This window comes from Falco naumanni, chromosome 7 (genome assembly GCF_017639655.2).
Source record: "Falco naumanni isolate bFalNau1 chromosome 7, bFalNau1.pat, whole genome shotgun sequence".
Classification (NCBI taxonomy): Eukaryota; Metazoa; Chordata; class Aves; order Falconiformes; family Falconidae; genus Falco; species Falco naumanni.
Window position 1 is genome coordinate 21,481,614 of NC_054060.1, and position 22,621 is coordinate 21,504,234.

The 22,621-nt window shown below is 42.2% G+C and overlaps 1 protein-coding gene across 3 annotated transcripts in view; it reads right to left on the bottom strand.

The window, feature by feature from the left end:
- RORA (RAR related orphan receptor A) overlaps positions 1-22,621 on the bottom strand; it is a 384,509-nt gene that overhangs the window by 49,117 nt on the left and 312,771 nt on the right. The gene's annotated exons all lie outside the window — the stretch shown is intronic.

The following is a 22,621-nucleotide window of genomic DNA, read 5'->3' on the forward strand; positions in this document are numbered from 1 at the left end:
GACTTTGGTTAAAGTTTTGATGAACTCGACCCCACCAACTCCACCAGCGTTTTTGCCCGCAGCAACCTCCAGCCACCGAACAGCGCTGGCCTCCCCACCCTCTGCCCCTTCTCCTGCTGCCCCTACGGCTGCACTGCCGGCGCCAAATGAGGGAGTGACCCAGGTTGGAACTGTTCCTGGGGGATTAACTTTAACCTGAATCAGTTCCCTGAGTTAATTCCTCACGTGACTGCCGAGATGCTGCTTGTGCTCACATGAGAGAGGGGTGCACTCGTCTGGCAATGCCAGCTTATGGGAGGCCAAAGACTTGCAGCACTGAACCGTTGGTTTGCTAAATCGGTAAAAGGAGATCTGGGGTAGCAGGCAGGAGGACAAGGAACACAGGGCTGGTTTTCCAAGAAACAGAATAGTTTATGAATAAGTCATTGGTTTCTATGTGCAGTCTTGCTGTGAAACTTCAAGCAAGTCACTTATTTGATGTGTCAATTCCTCAGCTGTGAAACGAGGACAACACTTTCTTACATCACCAAAGTGTCGTAAGTTGAAAATTAATGACTGAGGTACTTGGACACTCTGGTGCTGAGGGCCAACTTAGTACGTAGCTACAAGAGCTCAGTGATTAGTGACAGGGAGGGGCTAAGGAATCAACGTATTATTTTTGGTGGACTATTTCCTTAGAGGATAAATGAGAGTAACTGCTACTTACTTGATTGCAATGAATTGAAAGAGCTCTCTGTAGCTCCCTTGTGGGTGGACACCTGAACAATTAAATAGCTATGACCTAATTTTAGTCAGAAACCTTATGTCACAAGGAATTTACAGGGAGGTGTCTTCTGTATGTGCAAAAATAATTGCACTGTGGAAGGATAATTGACCAATGTGTTAATTTAGCTGCACAACATTTAAAGATAGACTGTATCCCATTCTCCTTCCTCATATTCCCAATTCCAAAACTTCTGACCGTAAGAGATATATCTGCACGATGCAAAATACCATAGCATTAGGACCGAAAGAAATGTGAACACATTGCTTCCAGCTCAGAATGCTGGGGTCAGGTTAAAGAAAACTTTCCAGAAACAGAAACATAAGGCTGGCATGTAATGTTACAACCAAATCTCACTTTCTGTGTGACAGAAATGACGGAGTACCACCCAGCAGGTTTCGTATGATGCCCGTACACACCAGTGACACTGGAAAGCACTTCTTTTTAAAGTGTCATTATTATGCACATAGAGCCATCAAGCGATAGAAAATGCACCCCAATTTTACATGAAGTTGCTCCAACAGGTTGTTTTCCTTACAGCTAAAACTTGTCCTTTCCTTCTAGCCTGAATTTTCCTGCCTTCTTTCAGAGGAAGATGGGAAACATTTCTTCCTCTCAGACTAATGCAGGATTGCTACTAAGGGATTGAGAAAGTTGGACTCCAAGTCCCTGTGCAGTCACAAGGATTGTGCGTGGGAGCCAGGGCCAGCCACGTAACCATCACAGAGTTATGCAGGCACTGAGCTTCTGTAGGATGTGTAGGTCTCACTGCAAACACCAGGAGTTAAATGATTAAATAGCTTAATGGAGCTGGGCACGTGTGTTTCTGTAATTCAGTTCATATCTGTAGAACATTAGGATTCTGGAGGCTCCTATCTGTGAAGATCTACAACACCATATTGTGTTTCGATACATCAATAGGAATAAAAGCCAAGTAAATACTAAAATAGCTAAATAGCGTTTCAAGTCTTATTGAGCTTATGAAGTCTCAAGAGCTTATTATGTCCTTGGTAGATTAAATAGTACATATTAAAAAAATAATAAGGAAAATAAGAATTTGCCAAAAAAAGCTTGAAAGTTAAAATACCAAACTCAGGATTTTAGCTTCTGCCTATAATTTTGAGACATCGGGCTGACAATGCTAAAAATCCCCAGAAAGGGATAAGACTGAAATTCCCTTTCCTCAGTCCTCTGGCCAGGGGATCAACCTTAAATAATCACGATTACAAAGTTGTATCAGTGGGTTTAAAAAAGAAAATCAAACAAAAAAACAAAGTGGCAGGAGAAAGTGAAAATCCTGTACGATCTGGATTTGCACTGCAGCCCACCGATACAAGGCAGGCTGGAATCTCTGCAGCCAGTCTGGCAGATTGCAGTTAACTGCTAGGAATGCACAAGCATTACTGGCTTTCCAAATCAGATCCTTCCAGTTTTATGGGCAGACAGTTAAGCACCCTGTAAATTGTACCCAAGACTCGAATCCTCAGTGTTGCATCTGCTTTTGTTCAACTTTTTATTTTCTGAAGTCTTGTGGTTAGGCAATGAAATGTGGATCTGCTGATTCCTGGCTATGACACAGGCTTCTTGTGTGGCCCAAGCCAAGTCTCTTAAGCTATACTTCAGTCCCCTGCTTGTGAAACAGGTAAAACACATCCTTCAGTGATGTTTTATGCATAAATTAACTTGTGGAAGCCGGTTTTTCAAAGAGTTCACTAATTAACATTATAGACAACCCTATAGATATAGAGATTGTCAGAGGGCTCTGTCTGGCAACCCTAGCCCAGGGAAAGAGCACATTCCAGAACTGATGATAGAATCTGCATACAATTCCAGAAAACCAAGTTTACTGGATTTCACAAAGTTATTTTTTAAGAATGTGTACTTCTTGGTAACATACCTTAAAGATTTCATACGGTGTAGGGCATCTCCTACACTTAGTTTTATTTGGAATGAAATGCCACCATCAGTTTTCAGCACCACTTATACGTGTTATCTTGGCAAAATGTTACTGGAGAAATTCTGAAACATTTAGTGACTTTGGAACAAAGACTTTATCATTGGACACCCTGTTCTCCACAAATATACACTTACATGCTGCTGCAGAATGCAAAGACAGTTCTACAAAACCCATGTTCGTTGGCATGTATTTTCAGATGTAATCACAACAGGGTAGATAATAGTTTTTTCTTGTGTTTATAGAGGGCCTAGTATTTGGTTTGTGCTTAGAATGCGGACAAAATTCCACAAACAATTTCATTTTCTAGTTTTCATAAACCAGTATAATATCTAAGCACAAAACAAATTAAATAAAGCGCAGTTCGCATACTAGGATGCCCAGAGATTAACTAGAAAGAGGCCCGACATTACTAATCCTTGTTCTGCCTACACTGACAAAAGAGGCTAAAACAAGCAGAGACTAGAACACAAAGCTTTTTTAATTTTTTTTTACCCTCTTTTCTTTAAATGGTATAGGATACAACTTGATAGATCTATAGTCTTCACTATCACATAATTTACTTAACCTGAAAGTATCAAACCTTTTAACCTCACCTCATTCTCAAACTTGTATCAATTCAATATTGAAAGACACAAACAAAATTATGTTTTTACTAGGTCTACAATTACAGATTTCAGGAGCCACTGAAAAGTGACTGTAGAAGCAGAATCTGAAAATATGCTTTCAAACAAAAGCTGAACTTCTGTTTCTAGTTTTCTTTCAAATGTAGCAGCTTACCGATTATAGGAAGTAAATAATAATTTCTGCCTTTGATTTTAAGACCATAATCCAGTACTGGAAAATGGATTTGCCATTGGTGCACAGCGCCAGTGAATTCACTTGCTTCATTTCAAAAGTAACAACCTTACCATCTCACTACAAGGCAAATATTTGAACAGTAAGACCAGCTGATGTCAATCCTCAGAACACAGGTAACAAACTATAATTTTTGAGTTTCTCAGTCAAAGCTCAGGTGAACTTCATCTTTATTTGTCTTGTGTTTGCTCACAGGTGATGTAATTAATCCATCAAAAGCTCTGTTGCAACATTAATGACATTCAGAATCATCATGCACAAAAATTGTTATTAAGTTTATTTAAAAAAATAAGTTGCCTATGATTTCATGACCAACTAATCAACACCATTACTTTTCTAAAACATATATTCAACTCCACGTCGCGCAGAGTGTTACATAAGGGAGGAGAGCCTGTCGCTCCCTCCCAGAGCAGGCAATACGGAGCTAAAACGTGACCAGGGCTTCCCTCGTGCCTCCACACAGTCCTGCAGCTGGGCCTTTGCCACCACTGTGCTTCTGTGGAGTTCCAGCCTGCCTACCTCTTGGTGCCATCAAGCGTACTTCATCATCTTCAAGCAGAAAAGCACGTGTGATTCTAGAGGGAATACAACCATCGCAACCACTGCAACTTTTAAGTATTTGGAACCCCTTTTCTGTGCCGGGGTGAGGAGAAGCACTCCTAGCCGTCAGAAACCAGACACGCTACTGCTGAATTACAGACTGTCCATTTCTGGAGTACACACTGCTGGTGCACTAAAGCAGTGTTCTGCTAGTGACGGTGCTGCTCCGAATTCTCCCAGTAAGACAACAATACTAACCTTTCAAACTGTTCTGCTACTCTGCGCTTGTCTCAGTGAGCTTAACAGGGAATTTTTTGACCAATATACTTTTACCTTCCAAGTGGAGGCAGCAGCAAAGAGCCTATTCCAGGCAGAACCTACAGTGACAATCCAGAATAACAGGGCAGACAGATCTCTTACATGTGACTGCCTGAGCGAGATGAGTTGGAAAACAAGCATTACCAAACTGGGCTGTAATTTTAATCTTTGCCCTTAAAATTTAAAGTCTTCCCAAAACCGAAGTGAGCAGTTTAATGGAGCCTATGCAAACAAAGGATTACTAGCCCCTTATCTGATGGCACTGATCCTCCGAAATTAGGTGTTACCCAGGAAGAGCAGTGGGAAGGTACAGGGCTTGCCACTCCTAGGTGGTACCCATCTTAAATACGTTCCCACGGTTTTTCACATTGCCAGAGAGGAAAAATAAACTGAGCAAGGCCAGCAGTGGTTCTCTGAGAAAGCTGTGAAAAAGCAGTTGCCGCTCCTACTATGGGGTGCAGTGGGGACACGACCCTCCCCTTCCCACCAGCCTCCAGCCAGCCCTAATACCCGAGCAAGCCGTGGTGGCTCTGCAGTAGGAGGGTGCCAGGCTGGGAGGGGGAAGGCTGACGGCAGCTCTCCCAAAGAGGTAGGAACGATCAAGGAATAAGCAATGACTCACACTATATGATTTATTGCTGGGCACGGTTCCCAAATGTGTTAATAAAGTTGCAGCCAAACAAATGCACATCCCTTAGGTCTTGTCTTTGTTCCAGCACAGCCAAGACAATTGAGTATTATTTTCAAGTAAACCAAGGATGAGATTCTAGACAATATTCCTACCACAATTAATATTTATGTTTCACCGTTCTACTTCACAACATTGCCAACCCTTGAGTATTTAATAATAATTAAAAGTACAAAACAAGAAAGAAGAAAGCATACATACAGACACAGAAAACTAAGATTTTTAACAAATAAGTCAGAGCCACTCTATCTGGGTTTTAGCTTATCTTTGGTAATTTCAGGTGGTGTAAAAGAGAACAAAGAAGCGCTCCATAATCACCACATTCAAGTGAAGCAGGGTGCCAACAGAAAACCAATTAACTGTCAGGTGGTAAATGGCTTCAGTAGTTCATGGCAAAGCTCTTCTTGGAGGTCTTCTGGAAATGGAGAGAGGCCAAAGAATTGTTTGCATTGAAATGTTTACTTGATTAGCAGCAAAGCTCTAGGGAAGTAGCGATGAAGCATAAAGACCTGTGACAGGTTTCTGTAAGCAGCCCGCTCAGGTTTCACGTACCAGCTAGTGACAAAGAAACACATTTCCATATAGTGTGATCACTGTGCAAGCAGATGCTCCTTTTAGCTTTAATTAGCATTGAAAGAAAAGCTATATTCACACTTCTGATACAGCTTCGAATCATGAGAGACATGATAGCAAAAGACGAACTGCCTGATTGAATATGCATTTCGCAGGGCAGTTCTGTGAGGAAGAGAACTGATGAAGCTGTTAGAAGGCCAAGGATGTACACCGGAGCGATGCAATTTATAGGATATCCTTTCTCTAGGATCACCCACAGGTAGTTTCTGAATCAAGTCTGGAGATCCCTTTGCTTCAGAAACTAGATAAGCCATGAGTTACATGCACGGAATCACAAAATATTTCCAAGCTATATCCATGAGTAAAACCAGCAGGAATATTTCTAAATGATAGCTGAGAACCAGCTATATCCATCTGTTTCCAAAAGCCAGAGCTGGGCAAAGGGAGAGGGGAGGGCAGGAGATGGAAGCTATAAAGTGCACAATTTACAAAAAAAAGCATTTTTCAGTATGAATTATGCTTTGCATGGATGAATGGAAAATACATGGGATCACATGTCAGCAGTCTGTCAAAAAACTGCAACAAATTCATGAAAATTGGAAATGTCTTTCAAAACCGTTCAAGTAATTCACAATCAATTGATTTATCTGGTAGATTTTATTCGATGAAGTGACTTCATTGCCCACTACCCACCCATGGGGACTCGCCCACCACAACTTCCATTCACCCTTACAGGAACAGTTAGGTAGTGACTATAAAGGTACACCTTACTACGTACAGTCCAGGTCACCCATGCTCCTAGCACATGGAGCTCAAAAATTATTCTCTCACTCTTTTTGAATTCCTATTTTTGTGTTCTATAATGTACATAATATTACTACAGTCGCACATGTATGTAACACAATAAGTATACCTACATTGGGGGTGAATGCTCAAATTTATCTGTATTTTGGTCACGGGCTGTGTGATCAAAAAAGTTTAGACACTACTGTTCTAAGCAACCCAATATGCAAGAAATAATGAGGCTACCTGTGTTAACGAGTGTACACCAGCATTAGGTTCTCCTCTTGAAAATAAAGTTAGCAGTTTGGAAACCCACTTAAATAAAAGGGAAGGACAGATAGCTTGTTCATCGCTGTTACTACAGTAGAGCTGAAGAAGCATAGCTCCACACAGGATGAGAACCTCACACACACACAAAACAGTATGTATAAATGCAGATAAAAAGATGGTCCCTGTTTCAAGGATCTTTAATGGAAATATAAAATTGTATGTTCTTTTGTGTTTTCCTTGCTCCCTACTATTCAGTTCCAAAACTCGCTGACCAGTTCACTGTCGTTCTGGTTTTGTACACCTTATATGTCATCTAGGTGACAACTGCTGTGTTTTGTAAAACAGCTTGTTGAAGAGTGATTGCATACAGCTTTCTTGCTTCATGCTAGTTTATTTTAATAGACTCAAATTTACTAGGTAATCTACGAGCAAGGCAGAGGTTTCATTGACACCCCCCCTAAAATCTAGCCTGTGGTTGATTTGTTATTAATCACACCGGTAACCAGAACCACTTGTGTATGTTTAGGAAGCTCATGATATTAAATCAAATGTTTTAGATAGTGCAGCAGCTTGGCACAGTAATTCCACATCTCTTTCCTCCAGCACTGTGAACCTGAGAGCAGCAGTTTCTGTCCAAGTAAAACAAGAAACAAATCAAGTTTCCTGAGTGTACCAACAGTGTCTGCTGGTGTCCCTGGCACAGACTGCCAAAAGGTGGTAATAAACTCCAAAATGTTTTGGGGGTGGGCGACATGGCTTTAGAGACCAGACATGAATCTCAGTAGATGGAAAGACAATTAAAGTTGGCCTGGAGAGATGGTTTCTTCCAGTTGTCACGACCCTCTGGCACGCTTGGAACTATTCCAGAAGGCTACTAAAGGAACAAAGATCTCTTGAAGAACTGAGTGTGCAGTGTTAGAAAGGTAAAGCACAGAGGTGTCCTAGAGGGCCCTATCTTTCATTCTTTCATGATGATCTGAAACAGCTGGCTATAAAGGGCCTAAAATGTACAGTTGTGTTGTTACGCCTCACTACACTGATAAAGAGATTAAATAAGGCACTGGCAGTTTGCTTTCAAAACAGGGTGAAAGAAGAACACAAGAAAGTGAATTAGAGATGAAGAATGTTAACATGAAGGAGCAGAAATGAAAGCAATGAAATGAAAGAAATGAGAAACTAGACAGCAAAGGAAAGAGGATCAGGCAATTACACAGCACTTCAGCAAGATGACAGTTCTGCATGCAGCCTATGCGATCCAAGGGTGACGTGAATTCCAAGCAGGAAAATTCTTACATCCAACTAAATGGAAGAGCCAAAATGGAATGATAAAAGATGGAAATGGCATAAGTACCATGCTCCAATCTAAAAATACATACACTACTTATTTCCCAAACTGTCTTTGGGAAACCGCAATCACTAATACTTAGTTTTATTTTTTTCTCTCTCAAACTCCTGAAAAGAACAAACCGGAATCCTATTAATAAAGTGTAATGAGCAAGCTCACAAAAATGGCATTAAAATCCACTGTGTTTTCATTGCATCTAGATTTTAGTTTCAGTGATCAGTCAGCGCTTTATAAGCTTCACACAATATATTTAAGAAGTCAAAGCTGTAACATATCTTTCTTACATTAAGTTGTTTGAATGTAGCAAACCAATTATTGAATTGAACATACTTCAGAAGAAATTCACGTTGAAAATTTACCAATCTGACAAGAGTTAATGGATTTACTATCAAAAAACAAGGGAGTCTTTTTCTGCACAAACTAGTAGGCTCACCGCATGGCCAGATCTTATTGCAAAGCCAAAGACCTTAACATGATAAAAGCAAAAAGCGTCAAGTGTATTAATGCCTGTTCAAAATGAATTGTCTTTTCAGTATAGCAACGCATTATCTAGTTTCTGTTCATACTAATTAAAAAAAACCCACAACTACCAACCCAAGAAACTACTCACTTTTCATAGCTTAAGAGGCCCCAAAAGCTATTCACAAAACAATTCTGTTGTCACTTTTATATAGGGTTAGTTGATGCCTCTCCCCCTCTTTTTTCCAATGAGCTAAATATAATTAATGACTTGAAAATGGAATTAGTTCAACGGTATTTGGCTGAAAGCATTTATTTATATGAATCCAGTTATAAATCATAACTCAAAGGCATACTGTAAAGAAATTTACTTCACTGAAAATTTAAATAGCAGCCTTCTATATAAAAGTGGTATTAGAGCTTAGACATTAGTACAGTCAACAAATTCTGATTTTAACAAGCTTAGATAAACATATAAATTTTAGCTTAGTGAGTCTGCTTCGGCTGTCAATACTCTGAAATAGACACAAGCTTTAACAAACCTTTAATTCAAAAGCCCATTATTGTACCAACTGAAATAGAAAGATTCGAGTATCAAAGAGGAGTTCTTCCCTGCTGTCACGGCATTACTCTTCTAAGACACCAACTGATCTACAGCCCTTGAAAGAAAACAACTCGCTTCCCTCTCCTGGATAAAAGTCAGCGCAGTTTTTTTTCATCATCACAGTGTAACAGCATCGAAATACACCCTCTGCATCAGCTTAAAACAAAGAATAAAACCTGCAAACCACAAAGCCATTATGTGACACATCAATTTACTTTGACAGATTCACTACAGAAAAAAAATGTTTTCATTAAAAAAAAACTAAATGAAGATTTGTTTAAAGCGGTCGGTAAGAAACGTGAGGAAAACAAAGCAAGAATTCATACAGATTTACCTCTCGCTACTGTTATTCTGAGGTGCTCTTCAGCTTCATCAAGACAAGATGGATAGCTTCCCGAATCCAGCAAGCGAGACACCACATCCCTCTCCCCCCCCCCCCCCCCCCCCCCCAGGCGCCAAGCCCCCTGCCCCGGCACAGGCACCGCGGTCCCCGGCAGTGCCAGCGGGACGGTGCTCCAGCGCTGCCCTGCACCGGGAAGCGGCGGCTCGGGCACAGCCTGCCCAGAGGCAGGGAAAGCCCAGGACCGAGCAGAGGGCTGCCACCGGTTTAACTTTTGACAGATTTAAGCCCTTTGCCAGCTTAGTATCAGATGGTTTGGAAAGGACGGGAGAGGCGTGCTGTGACTGTCACGGGCTGTTCAGGAGCCTGAAGGGCGCCCGGTGAGACGCCCCGTGCCCGCTGCCTTGGGGTGGGTTCCAGCCCGCTCTGCTCCTTTTAACTCCTGCCATGAAGCCTGCTCCTGCCGGCTGCGTCACGGGCAGGGCTTCCCCAAGACATCCATAGTGCACGGCCGCCTGGCATGGCTCTGTGTCAGGTGGCAGCAGGACATCCGTCCAGAGCATCAGAATGGAGACTCAGCTTCTAAACTGCAAGTTGTTTTTCTCATCTAAGACTGTTTATGCAATGTCCTGAGATTTAATAAATTGCCAGAGTAACTGCTGGTTACTTCAAAACTAACAATATTCACAACATTTAGCAGCATCTGCTAAATTGTGTAACAAAATTAGTTTACCCTCTCTGACATTAAAACCATTTACTGTTAATAAATAATGCCTTCAAATATTTAGGTGGGTTCTTTAATTCAACCAAACAATGTACTTGGAACTACTGTGATGGCATCAGCAGACAGGCAAACAAATACGTGCTTATTTTCATTCCTTCAGTGCTACAGGTATTCTCACTTGAAGAATACAGTCCCTCGTGTGTTCTACTGCTATACACTGAATGCCACCACAGCGTTCACACTCAACTGTCTTGTGGGTGGAAATGCCTTTTGTTCTTCCAGGCCACGATTAAATTCTCTTTGGTTAGGTTGTCCCAATACCTGATGTCACTATGAAAAAGAGTATCATTCTCAGGAGTAGTAATAGGCACGGCTTCGCTAAGACCTTATTTCCTTACTGGCTCATATTAAAGGAGGGAACAGTTCTCCTGCAAGGTTATCAGAGAGAAAGCAGCTCAGCCTGCCTGCGCCTGCTCACAGGCACTGCTTGCACGTGTGATGCACACAAGCAACTCGGCTAACATGAAGAGAAATACCAACAGGCTCCACTGCACCAACCTTACGGCCACTTGCTATGAACCAGGCTACAGGACAGCTTCCTCCTTCAGATGGTCTCTGCGACAACAAACAAGTTTTAAGAAGAAATGTAAAAGCCTAACAGTGGGTTTGGAATCATTTCTCAATTTCTACTAATATGATTTATGAGCATTCAGATTGCTTGGGACACGACATTGTTTTCACAAGGAAAAAATGGCTAGGTACTTAAAACTAAATGAATCTCATGACTACTTTCTACTGACATTGTTTAAGATGGGCTTAATTATTTACGGGAAGAAACTATCCCATTGTACATCTGCCTGAATTTTTGAGAAACAAGTAAAGGGAATAATAATTAAAATCTTGTTTGCAAAGCATTGGATTAGCAGTAAGCAATTTGGGTTTTGTCTCCTTGGATAAATCTCTTAGATAGCTGGATCAAAGTAGTCCTTTGTGAAACAGACACTTTACTGAGATGTTTGGAGACTTGGAACATTTTCCAAAGTGATAACAATTTTGGTATCCAGCTTAACACAACTTCGAAAGCATTTTCTGAAAACTGGGATTAATTACAATTAAATGTAATTCTTCTCCCACATTATATTTGGTGATTACATTTGAAACCATGCTATGTAATTTCAATTATTAAGGTGCTTTTACACTAGTAGTAGATAAAGAGTCTTCAAAAACTGTAAAACTTGCAGCAATGAAAGTATGTTTGTCTAACAAAAACTCACTTGGATTTAGAAATAATGCCTTAGCCAGTGCACAGCAGTGCTTCTCATGTGAGATACATAGCTTTATGCCAGCTTTGGACATGCTCCTAGAACTTTAACTTCAGGCTCCAAGGAGACAAGCTGGACATCTGTGCGTGTTGCCCATTCAGAACATTCATTCACATGTAAAGAGATCCCACCACTTCACATAGTTACCAAATTGCTAATAACGCAGGAACAATCCACAAAAAGCAGTTAAACTACACAACCCCACATTATTTTTGGTTGGCACCTCCTTAAGAAAACTTTCAGTTCAATTCGGGGGGGGGGGGGGGGCGGGAAAGTGTTGAAGGATTTTGATTTTACAAGTTGCTGGCAATGCTCCTTGTGCACGCGTGTACACACACTCTACAATAACAAGCCATTAACTTGACAGTTCAGGTATTTTAAAGGTGGGAAAAACAGTCTCTAAAGAGTTAGTTGTTTGGGTTTTTAATTCAAAAGTAAACTCTTTCAAAAGTTGCTTCAATTTAGCATATAAATTGAATTCATTTGATTAGTCTTTCTAAAATATAAAGCTCATCTCTTCCAAACACACTCTATGCCAGCTAGCAGGCCAGGACTTGACATACTCGAGTAAGGAAACCTCCACCTTCTTGTAACAGCAGAGTACAAACATGCCTGCTGTTAATTCCTCATAGCAAGGTACGCACGCAGCCATTACATTTACTTGAGAGCAGTGATCACTATTTACATTCAATTATTATAATTTCCTGAGAAAAGGCTTGATTTCAGCATGTTGAGCATCCTCAACTCTCCGCAGTGCCCTTGTGTGCAGAAGTGAGCAGTGCTGTTAGGACTCAAGCATGTTGCAAGATCCAGGTAAAGCCACTTGCCTGGTAAAGCTCTTCAAGCACAGCTTGTTTCTCCCCATCAACAGGGTGAGGGAACAGATACAGCAATAGGCCTCCATAAAAACAGCTGTTTTTCTCTAAACAGAAAAAATATGAACCTATTTTCCCTGTAATGTCTTCTTCAAATCACCAAGAATCAATGTCTCTGAAATGCCAGAAGCTCGTGATAACAGCTCCTTCTTCCTCCGTGGCCACAGGGACACATCACAGTACACGTACCGTCCCGGAACAAAATGCTGCAATGGGGCAGCAGCAAAGGATTCCATACCGGCTTTAAACTTCTTTCCAGAAGAGTAGCTTCTTCATGTATCATCATGTCCACCCTGATCTCCACACACACAACTACTGCATCTCTTTACCATAATGTTATAGAGGACCCTGACATGTCCAAAGAGGTAATTTACAGACTACTTACTGTCAGTTATTTCTAGGTCTCAAAGCAAACAAGACAAACACTGGCAAAAATCAGCTATTCATTTCATATCTCAAGCAACAACATAATTAGAACAAATGTATGCAAAGCACAGTTTTAACGAAAGGAGTATTTTAACAATACTTAACCTGACACTGTTTAAAAAATATAAGAATACCATCTAGGGAACTCGCAGAACATCAGCGTGAGGGTAGTACAGGACATCGCGATCAGTGAGATCAAAGGTGTCCACAGCTGTTGCACTGGCAAAAGGAAGCGCCAAGCACAGGCCTGAGCCTCTGCAGCTCCCTCAGCCTGGCCTCCAGGAGAGCCTCCTGTCCTTCCACCAAATGCAAATGCTGGTCTCTCCTGAGGTGCCCAACACGTTATTTTCAAGCCTTGATGTCTTTACATAATTCCCAGCAGTTCGTCTTAGGCTTTTACATTCTGACTTCTGTTTACTGATGCAATATTTCTCTAAGTGTGGTAGCACATCAATTAATTATACAGTAGTATGCCTAATCAGGTTTCCCAAGGGTTTTTAACAGAAACCCTTTGTATTTCTTAATGATTCCATGAGATCCTAACTATTTTCAGTCCTGCAATAATAAAAAAAAAAAACGTCTGCTGACGATACTATCTTCATAAAAGGTGAAACTGGTATTAAACTATTGATCCAAGCACACTTGGAACTTTGAAGAATTCAGACTTTATCTGGATTTTATGATTAACATTTTTATACACCACATAACCAGTCTGCACTTACAGACAAGAAATACAAATGAAGAAGAAAGACTGGAACTGAAGAACTGATGTGACCTACTTTGCATTTTAATATTAAAACAGATACATCCAAATTAATAGCAAAGTCTCCACTGCCTTCAATACAATGCTACCACCAATTTGTCAACAGCAGCCCAACAATTTTCTGTGATCAATTCTCACGTCCTGCCTTGTTCTGAAAGAGGACATGTGCGCTAGATACCCAAGATTACTCTTCTTTAGTTCTAAGGCAGACATCCAGAAACTTCCTCATTGATTTCAGGGAGAATTCAGGATTAAAAGCAAAACCAAAACCACACCAAACTACTAAAAGCCCCAACTGGCAAAAATACATCCAGCTTCCACACTACAAAAGCTCAGAAAAACCAGTAAAACCCCCAGTTTGGTTGACACTCACTGTGCTGGAGCTGGTCACATTTTTGGCTGAACTGCGGCTTTTATGAGGAAGGGTCATAATTAAGTAAGTGATATTCTCACAGAATCATGGAGGAAGAGTTGATGTTGGAAGGCACCGCTGGAGACTGCCTGGTGCAGCCCCTGCTCAAAGCAGGGTCAGCTAAGCTCAGGGTCGTGGCCAGTCAAGGTCTGAGATCTCCAAGAATGGCAACTCCACAACCTCTTTGGGCAACACGATACAGCGTTTGACCACAGGCACAATAATACGTACAAAAAAATTAATCCCAAAGTAGACATTTAACTTACACTTACGTATTTTATACAACTTTTGCCCATCCTCCCCCACGCAGTGAAACAGCAGCGTTGCACACATACCTCCTACCTGTCACCTATGTTTATACACTTGAGTCACACCGCAACAGAGACGGCACTGCTGACATCACGTAAGCTCAGACGCTTTTACCTAGTTATATTGGCAAGACCTGATTCGGAGACACTGCTTTTAATTCTTAATCTTACCTACTCCCCAAATCAGAAATGAAGATATGCCAGAGATAATTTCCACATTATGAAAGCAGCTTTCTCTAGTATTCCACGGGGACCTGTCTGCAAGGCTGAACTGTATCTCTATACAGCTCCTTTTGTCCTGTATTTGTTCTTTGATGTACAAATATGCCACAGACTAAGCGGTGATCTCTTTGATGTTGAACTTTTATACTTTATTGCAACTAGCATGCTTACAAGAGGAGCTGCCAGTCATTTTCTCTTCTAAACATTCAAATTTCATGAGGCACTTGCTTTATGAGTCAGATTTCTTACTTGTTTTCAGAATTTCTACAAGAACTGTGCTACCCTTCTGGAATGATAACTTGATTAAACCCTAAGATCTGATCAGGTTTTTCAAGTATTACAAATTGATACAAGTATTAGCTAATATATCTGAATGTATTTAACATAAAGTATAATTACCTAGTCAAGGTATGCATTTCCTCAGTTTCTTTTTGATAATTTGGGCTCATGCCTGGACTCTGGCAGTGACCAGGAGCAGCTGCATTAGGAACAGAATAAAGCCAAGGCAAGCATGTGGTGGTGCCTCTGCCTCCTTTGCCAGCCTCCCTCCAGCCTTTACAGTTCAGGGGCTTCCCAAGGCAGACGTAGGCTCTGCAGTACATTTTTTTCCATAGCGCAGACTGTATACCTAAAATTTTAGACTGACAAAACCAAAGCAGATTAAGTTACAAAGTTAGTTACTTCTGTGACAAAACACTAATCAACACTGGCAGGAATAACGTGTTATAAAGTGCAAATTTACCACCAGTGCATGCCAGAGCTGCCAGTGCGATATACAGAAGAGCTTCCATTCCAAAGCACTTTTGGGGGGCTTTTACATCAATTCTAAGAGCAGAAATTCTTTGGGGTGAGATTTTGCCATTCAAAAGGTCTCTGCTTTAGAGTGACCTCTACGTCTGGCTCTTTTTCCCTTCTGCAAGTATAAACATTGTGGTTGAGAGGGAAAACATCAGAAGAAAATCAGAGTATTTTGGAACAGTGACAGCAAGGAGGGAACATTTCCCCATAATGAGCTCTAGGTTTCCACGACAAAATCAGTGCTGCTACTGGTGGCCCTCTCCAAGGCAGCTAGTTTAAAGACACATTGTCAGTGTACTGGCCAGAGAAACGTGCTACTTTGAACATTTTAATTCCAAGTTAAAATCTGAAAGCGAGGAACCTGTACTATAGTTAGTTGTGTTTAGTACGACAGAAAAAAGAATCTAAAATTAAACAAATTGGTTACAGATACTGATTTCTCTTCTAAAAACCATCTAGCAGCTGAGTAACGCGAAGCACATGTTAAGAGCTGGATGTACTCAGAGGAGCAAGCACTCCAGCACCAGCCAAGCCAGGCAGCCAGGTGCTGCACTCCTTTCTGGCTGGGAACTGCAAAGTTATTCCCAGAGATACGGGTAGACTTTTAAGAAAACTGGTTAAACAGAGCCAGCCGTAGCAACAGCGCAGACATCGCTGTTTCAGGGTCCTTTCAGGTCCAGGCAAAAGTTCGTTCTCAGCACTCACACAGATTCTATCACGTGCAGCAGAATAACCCGCCAAGAAAAATGCAAAGGTGACAAATCGCCTGTGTTACTGAGAGGTTTCACATAGAGCTTCTATCGAAGCAACCCGTGCAGGACGCTGGAGAGAGAATTTTGATCCTCCTTGAAGAGAACAATAGGAAAATCAATTCCTTTCTTTAGCTGCCTCCGCTGGCCCTGCTCCAGCCCCCACGCCTGCGCCAGCCCCATGCCTTTCCACACTGCTGGCTGCCACAGGTGCTGCCAACCACTGCTGCTCCTCCTGCTATCGCTGGGGCGCATCTGGGGAGGCAGGAATGCTCTCAGCCTGTTTTCCTCGGCCATTTAGAAGGCGCCTATGCATATGAGGTTTCTCAAATGAAACATCTCTGGCTCTTTAATTAACCTGTCTGGTTTTTTTATTATCTGTTGATACAAGAACCTATCCAGCAGTTATAAACATCTTTGTGTACTCATATTTTAAGCAAATACTTCTTTTAATTCAATAATGTACTCACGGTACAAGAAAAACTCTACCCAAAGCTTAACACAAAACATCTCTGTCAATCTAACAATTGCAGGGAGCGTCCCTTTGAAGGAAAAACAACGCTTAGCGTAAGCTCAGCTGCTCCAGACGATCCCCAACAATCTGACCCTGTCTGCGTGGCAGAGCGCGACCCGGCAGCAATGGTTGCAAACATACCTCTGAAACCCCAGAGTGCTCCAGCTGCATGTTACAAGCCTTAGTACCAAACCATAGTTTCACTTACATTTATATTTCCCAAAATTCATTATACAACATCCAGAACGTAAACATTTCTACAGCAAACTAGAAGGAGCTAGTCTGAGGAGGGGCAAAACCAGGGGCAATCTACAACAAGCGGTTTTCTGCAGTGCAGAAAATGGGTTTATTAATTCCCAAATTGAGCTTCAAGCAATCACTATACATTTCCCAGAAAATGTGTGTTTTCCCCACAATAACTACTCTGCCAAATCAAACACAGACAAAGATGAGCTAATTAATTTAGCTGAATGGACAAATGCACCCATTATGAGCAACATTACAGTTGATACAGGACCAGTAGCTGCTCCTGTCAAGTAGCAAAGCAATTTATACCATTCAAATATGTCAGAATTAAAGCATGCAAATGCCCGTGTATGGAAAGGAAGCTACAAATATTTTGGTGACCAGGGATCATTTTTTACTGGCTTTCTACACTCTACCTAGACTAAGGGCTTCAGGGCAAAGAGCACCTGGAGCTTAGAGATAATTTAACCTTCTTCTGGGGTGAGAAGATAAATGACACTTCCAATCATGTCCCATTAGGCATAGGGCCAAGCAGAGGTGGCTGGACAAGACAGCACTTCTCTCTTCAGAATTAAGAGTCAGGTAAACATCAGCTCATGGAAGTTTTAGGCACGTTTAACCCATGGTGCTGCATCGACTTCTAAGACCCCTGGCAGTCTCACAAGAGGTGCAAATTAAGTGCCACATGCAATGAGAACTTGATTTCTAATTGGATCGGGTTAATTGTACTGGGTCTTAAACAGCAAATGATACTTGGACGAAGGGAGAAAATTGCTGAGCCAATCCTGGCTTCCCTGGTGTTTTGGAAAAAGAGGCAGAAATTCAGTACCACAAACACATGTCCGAGTACAGCCTTGTCCCCTTTCAAACTGCGGAGACTGAAAACCCAAGGCCCTGCATACTGTCCTATTCCCATTGTTCCAGTTCATCTATTCTGAGATTACTATTTAAAACTAAGACAGTTCTGTCCAAAATAAGCCAGCTGAAACAAACATGGCTTTCAACTGCCTTCCACATGGACGCCACCTAGCCTTTTAAGATTATCTAACTACAGCAGTTCAAAATACCACCCTACCTCCCCTGTGTAACTTGGTATATAGAAAACCTCAGTGCCCCTGCTGCCACCCCCTTTGCCTCTGGGGCAGAGAGGTCAACACATCAGCTCCTGCCATCAGGGAGAGGGGCAGCAGGAGCCACGGCCATACTGCACCCTTCCCCAGGCTTCCGTTTTGTGCAGTTAATAAAATAACAGTAGGAACAACAAAGCCTTTAGGACTTGGAGAACACTAAACAAACAGCACATTGCAGAAGACAGCGTGTGCAAATGGCAACACGACCTTTTCCTTATTTTCAGTTGACAGTGCCAAGAGTATTCTCAACAGCCCAGGTGTGAGCAGAGGTGGCAGGCGGGTGCCCGCAGCGCCTCTGACGAGCACCACCTACAGCCAGTGAAAAGCAACCCTGGCACGCAGGAACACAGCCCGTGGTACCCTGCCAACCAGACAAAACTCCGGCTTGTGGTCACTTCGGTTTGAAAGAACCCTCTGACAAACCCTTTGTCACAGCGCATCGGTCTATGTAAAGATTTAATGTCACTTTTTGGCCCCCTCGTTTGCGAATGATGAACTTCGTCTAAAGTGCATAAATAAAGAGTCATGCAGTTGGTTTTATGAAGCACTTTGTCCCAGGATTCAATGGCAATAAATAGCCCAGTATTTCAAAGAACACAAACATTACACAATAATTACATGGCTGATACCCTATAAGTATGCTGACTATTCTATTTGCATTGTTCAGAAGTGAAGAGGTTAGACTTATTTACATCCAAGTAGCTTTAATTAAGCTTTGAGATAAATGCTCTTAAAATGAAAGCTGGGATGATTATAGCTCGCTTGACATTGATTTTAGCCTAGATGGCTACGCATGTAGCATGACAAAAGGCCCAAAGGCTGGAATCGCACAAACAGAAGAGCCACAAGCTATGGGTCCTGCATCGCTCTACCATGTAGGAAAGAAAACACAAAATGCAGTGCAGTGGTGACCTTGCTGTGGTCAACGGCTTAACTGCAATGGAGCCAGGCTGAACGCTAAAGGGTGGCAGCACCCACTGCTGCTGACCATGGCAAGTTCACATGAAGATGAACTGCACCCAGCTGCATTCCCTGGCAGCAGTGACTAAATGGGCTATGTCTGGTGGTGAGGGCAGCAGGCTGCCACCCCCTCAGCAGTGCTGCGGAACCCCTAGGCTTCTTAGGGGGGGACAATGACACAACACTTGCACTTGCGAGAGCTTTATATGTCACAGATGCACATTAGGTTGCACCCACAGAGCACAAGGAGCATTAGCCATCTCAGAGACTGCCACTGCGTGGCTAACAACAGCTCTGGCTTTGCACCTCGGAGCAGACAGCACACGCACTAAGCAAGCGGCAGCAGGCTGTGAGGGAGATACCCGACCATTCACAACACTGGACTTGGATTTTCCTGGATACCCATTTGCTTCCATCAGCGTGAAGGCTTCACTTTTCCTGACAGCAAAAAGGAAATGGGCAGCAAATGCTAATTAAATTGCATTTTTTCCAAAAAAACGGGAATCTGCCTGTGAACCTGTGCAGGCAGGCAGTCTCCCTGTAGGGCGGTGGTACTGCGAGGGGCTCTCTCCAGCTCACTGCCTTTCCCAAGCCTGTCAGCAAGCTGCCTGCTGCAGCTAACCCCCACTCAGAAGAGGGGAACAGCACGACACCCCGTGAGTCACTGCCGCCCTGAGTCACTCCCTGGTGTTCTCAACATAAGGTGCAGGCAACTGGGAGGCTGCCTGAAACTGCACCGAGCTTGCCAACCTGTATTTTGCAGAACTTCTTAGCCTAAATGCCTCTAGCAAGAAAAGAGAAAAAACCCTGGGCAAACTGAAGACTTTGTTAACCACAGGCAAGACTCCCTTTAAAACAGTAAGAAGCACAAGAAGAAAGTCCATCTGCCAAATTCCCTAACAAGGCCTTCTGCTTCAACTTTTCAGTCTGTTTTGGTGTTCTTTTGCTGTGGGTTTTTTTTTGTTTTGTTTTGTTTGTTTTTGTTTTATTTCGTTGGGATTTTTTCATCCAACAAGCAGAGGTCTGCACTGTACACAGTCACCTTTTTTTTATAACACAACTGTTCTTGGAGGCCAGAATCCTCCCCTCCCCTGTTAATGTTTATTGCAAAAAATGAGCAAAAAAACCCCACCAAAACAATCTTCAAAAAGGAAGGAGAGGTTTAGAAGACAGGTTTCTGCACCATTAGTTATATGCATATCCTTTAGATATCAGTCCTCAAGGAAAAGAGGAATCACAAAAGAACTACTGCTTGCTTGATCTCAGGAGTTATCAGCTATAATTGCAAATTACAGCTCACAGATAATACAAGAAAGGTGAATATTTATGTTTTCTTGTCTCATTGCAAATGAAAGAAACCCACAGAACAACATTCTAAAATTTATCAAGTCTGACTAATAACTCACTCTTGTCACACACAGTTATTTTGCACACTACAAAAACTTATCTCATGGGAATACGAAGGGAAAAAGACCAAAAGAATATGCTGCATCTCAACTTCCTCTAATACTAGGCAGAGAATTGCAAAGTCAGGTGAAGCTGCATGTGTAACTCAGGAGAGACATAAAGATTTGCCAGTTTTGAGTTAGTACATGTAGTTTAGAAACAAATACACCAATTTAGGATTCTGCTGTGTAGTGAAGATGAAATACTAACAACACTGTCAGTAATTAGTACATGATAGCGATCATTTCTATACTGTACCATAGGTAAGAGAAGCAAGAAAGATTTAAAACCCCTTAAGGTTAAAATTGAGCGCTATATCATTGGGGGGGGAGGGCGGGGGGGCAGGGGAGCCAAACATATAAGGCTCTCTATAATGGAACGAGTAAAGAAATCAGTCTTTTTCATACACACGGGGGAAGCACTCAATATAAAGAGGACTCAGTTCTTGACAGAGGTCTCTAGACACTATTCGCTGAACTTATAAATGCCAATACAAACACTCACCTCCCTGCTGCAAAGCCAAGCTTCAAAGCAGCAGGCCATTAGCCTGCATCACACCCCGAACCAGCAGCATCTACCCCCCCAGCCCCACATCAGCTCGCTGGATAAAACCTGACGGTGTTTCCTATGAGTGCAGAGCCCACACCCAAACACCAGCAACGCTTAACTACCCACTTCTACCGCATCGTCCCTTCATGGATTTTTTTTAAAGGGTACAGAAGTCCTTGTGTGGTGTCCACAGACCACTCCAGTTTTGCCCCGTTTCGAGAACTGTTCTAGAATTATTAACATTGTATTGCCAGCCAGTTGGAACGGGCTTGCCGTTTTAGATAGGCAAGAGCTGTACATAAGTTTCAAGAGTTTGATCTAGTGAGATGTTCAGCACCCACGGTTTTAGCTGACTCAAACAGGACGTACAGATTCTCCTTACTTGAAAGGAGCGTCCCCAACCGAGACTTGTACAGAGCATGCGACTGCCTTTGATTATCACTGAGTGAGACATAAAGGCAGATTTCCTCTTTTTTTACTTTCAAATCTTGAGAGTCTTTCAAAGGACCTGAAAAGTACATTTCAGCTATACACCTGAAACCAATCTTATCCTGTGGATGTGATGCAACAAATACCATAGGTACAAGTAAGTCATTCACATCAGTCATATGAAATTAAAGCAGCGAGAAAACAGCCTCTCAGCTAGCAATTCCAAAGGCCAGATTCTGTTAATATTTAGTCAACAGCAGTTCTGTACCAGGGTATTTGCTAAATTGGATTTGACTTTCAATAGTGCCACAGTGAAGGCAAATTTAAACATACTTCATTTTGTAAAGCATTTTTTTCTTTTTTAAAAATCCATGGCAAGGTGTTTTTTCATAGGCAGCTGTTTACTGGTGAAAAACAGAGTAATTACCAACACGCTGGCAGGTTGGTGCCAAGATACATGACGAAAAACACGTCAAAGCCACGTCAGGCTTGACAGACTTACCAAAGCTCACCCACAGTAAGCAGCACTGCACAAATCCCCGACAGGCAGCCTCCGAGCAGCCCGGCTCTGCGAGCCCGGAGTGCTGAGGTCACCTCAAGTGAGGCACGCTCCCTTCAGCGAGGCAGCAAGGGGAATCCTGCCTATCTGGGTAGGCAGAAAAAAATACAGTAAGATCCAAAAATTATGTGCACTAATAAGGAAACCAGAGCCTATTTCCTTAAACAGGTATTTGTATATGATTGAATTTTCATTCAGAGACAGTCTCAGTTATAAAGCTAGTTACACTTCCAATGACCCAACCACAGCGCCCCCAAAGTGAAGCAATTTTTCTTACAACCAGGTAACAACCGAGCCTACTCATCATCTGGACTATCCTCCACAAAAGGGCAACAGTTTCAACTTCATCAAGGCCCACATGGTCAAAGTCAGGATTAGTAGCGCAAACTCCGCCTTAATGGTAAATGTACCTGTGTAGAAAAAGCTTAGAAAATTTACATCTGCTTTCCCACTGATCTCTATTTAGAAACGTCCGTACAAAGTGTAGCAAAACTGTTGCCAGGTTCATCTCCATGCTTTCTAAACCCACCAGTGGGCTGAACCCTTCTGTCCAGGCCTGAAGACAGCACCGGTACTCAGCTCTCGTGGGCACCAGGCCTGGTTCACCCCTGCCTCTTTACTAAAACCCCCAAAGTTAAACACTACCCTCGTGAATCCTAGCCCCCTCCGTCCTGGGCTTGCCTCCAGTTATGTA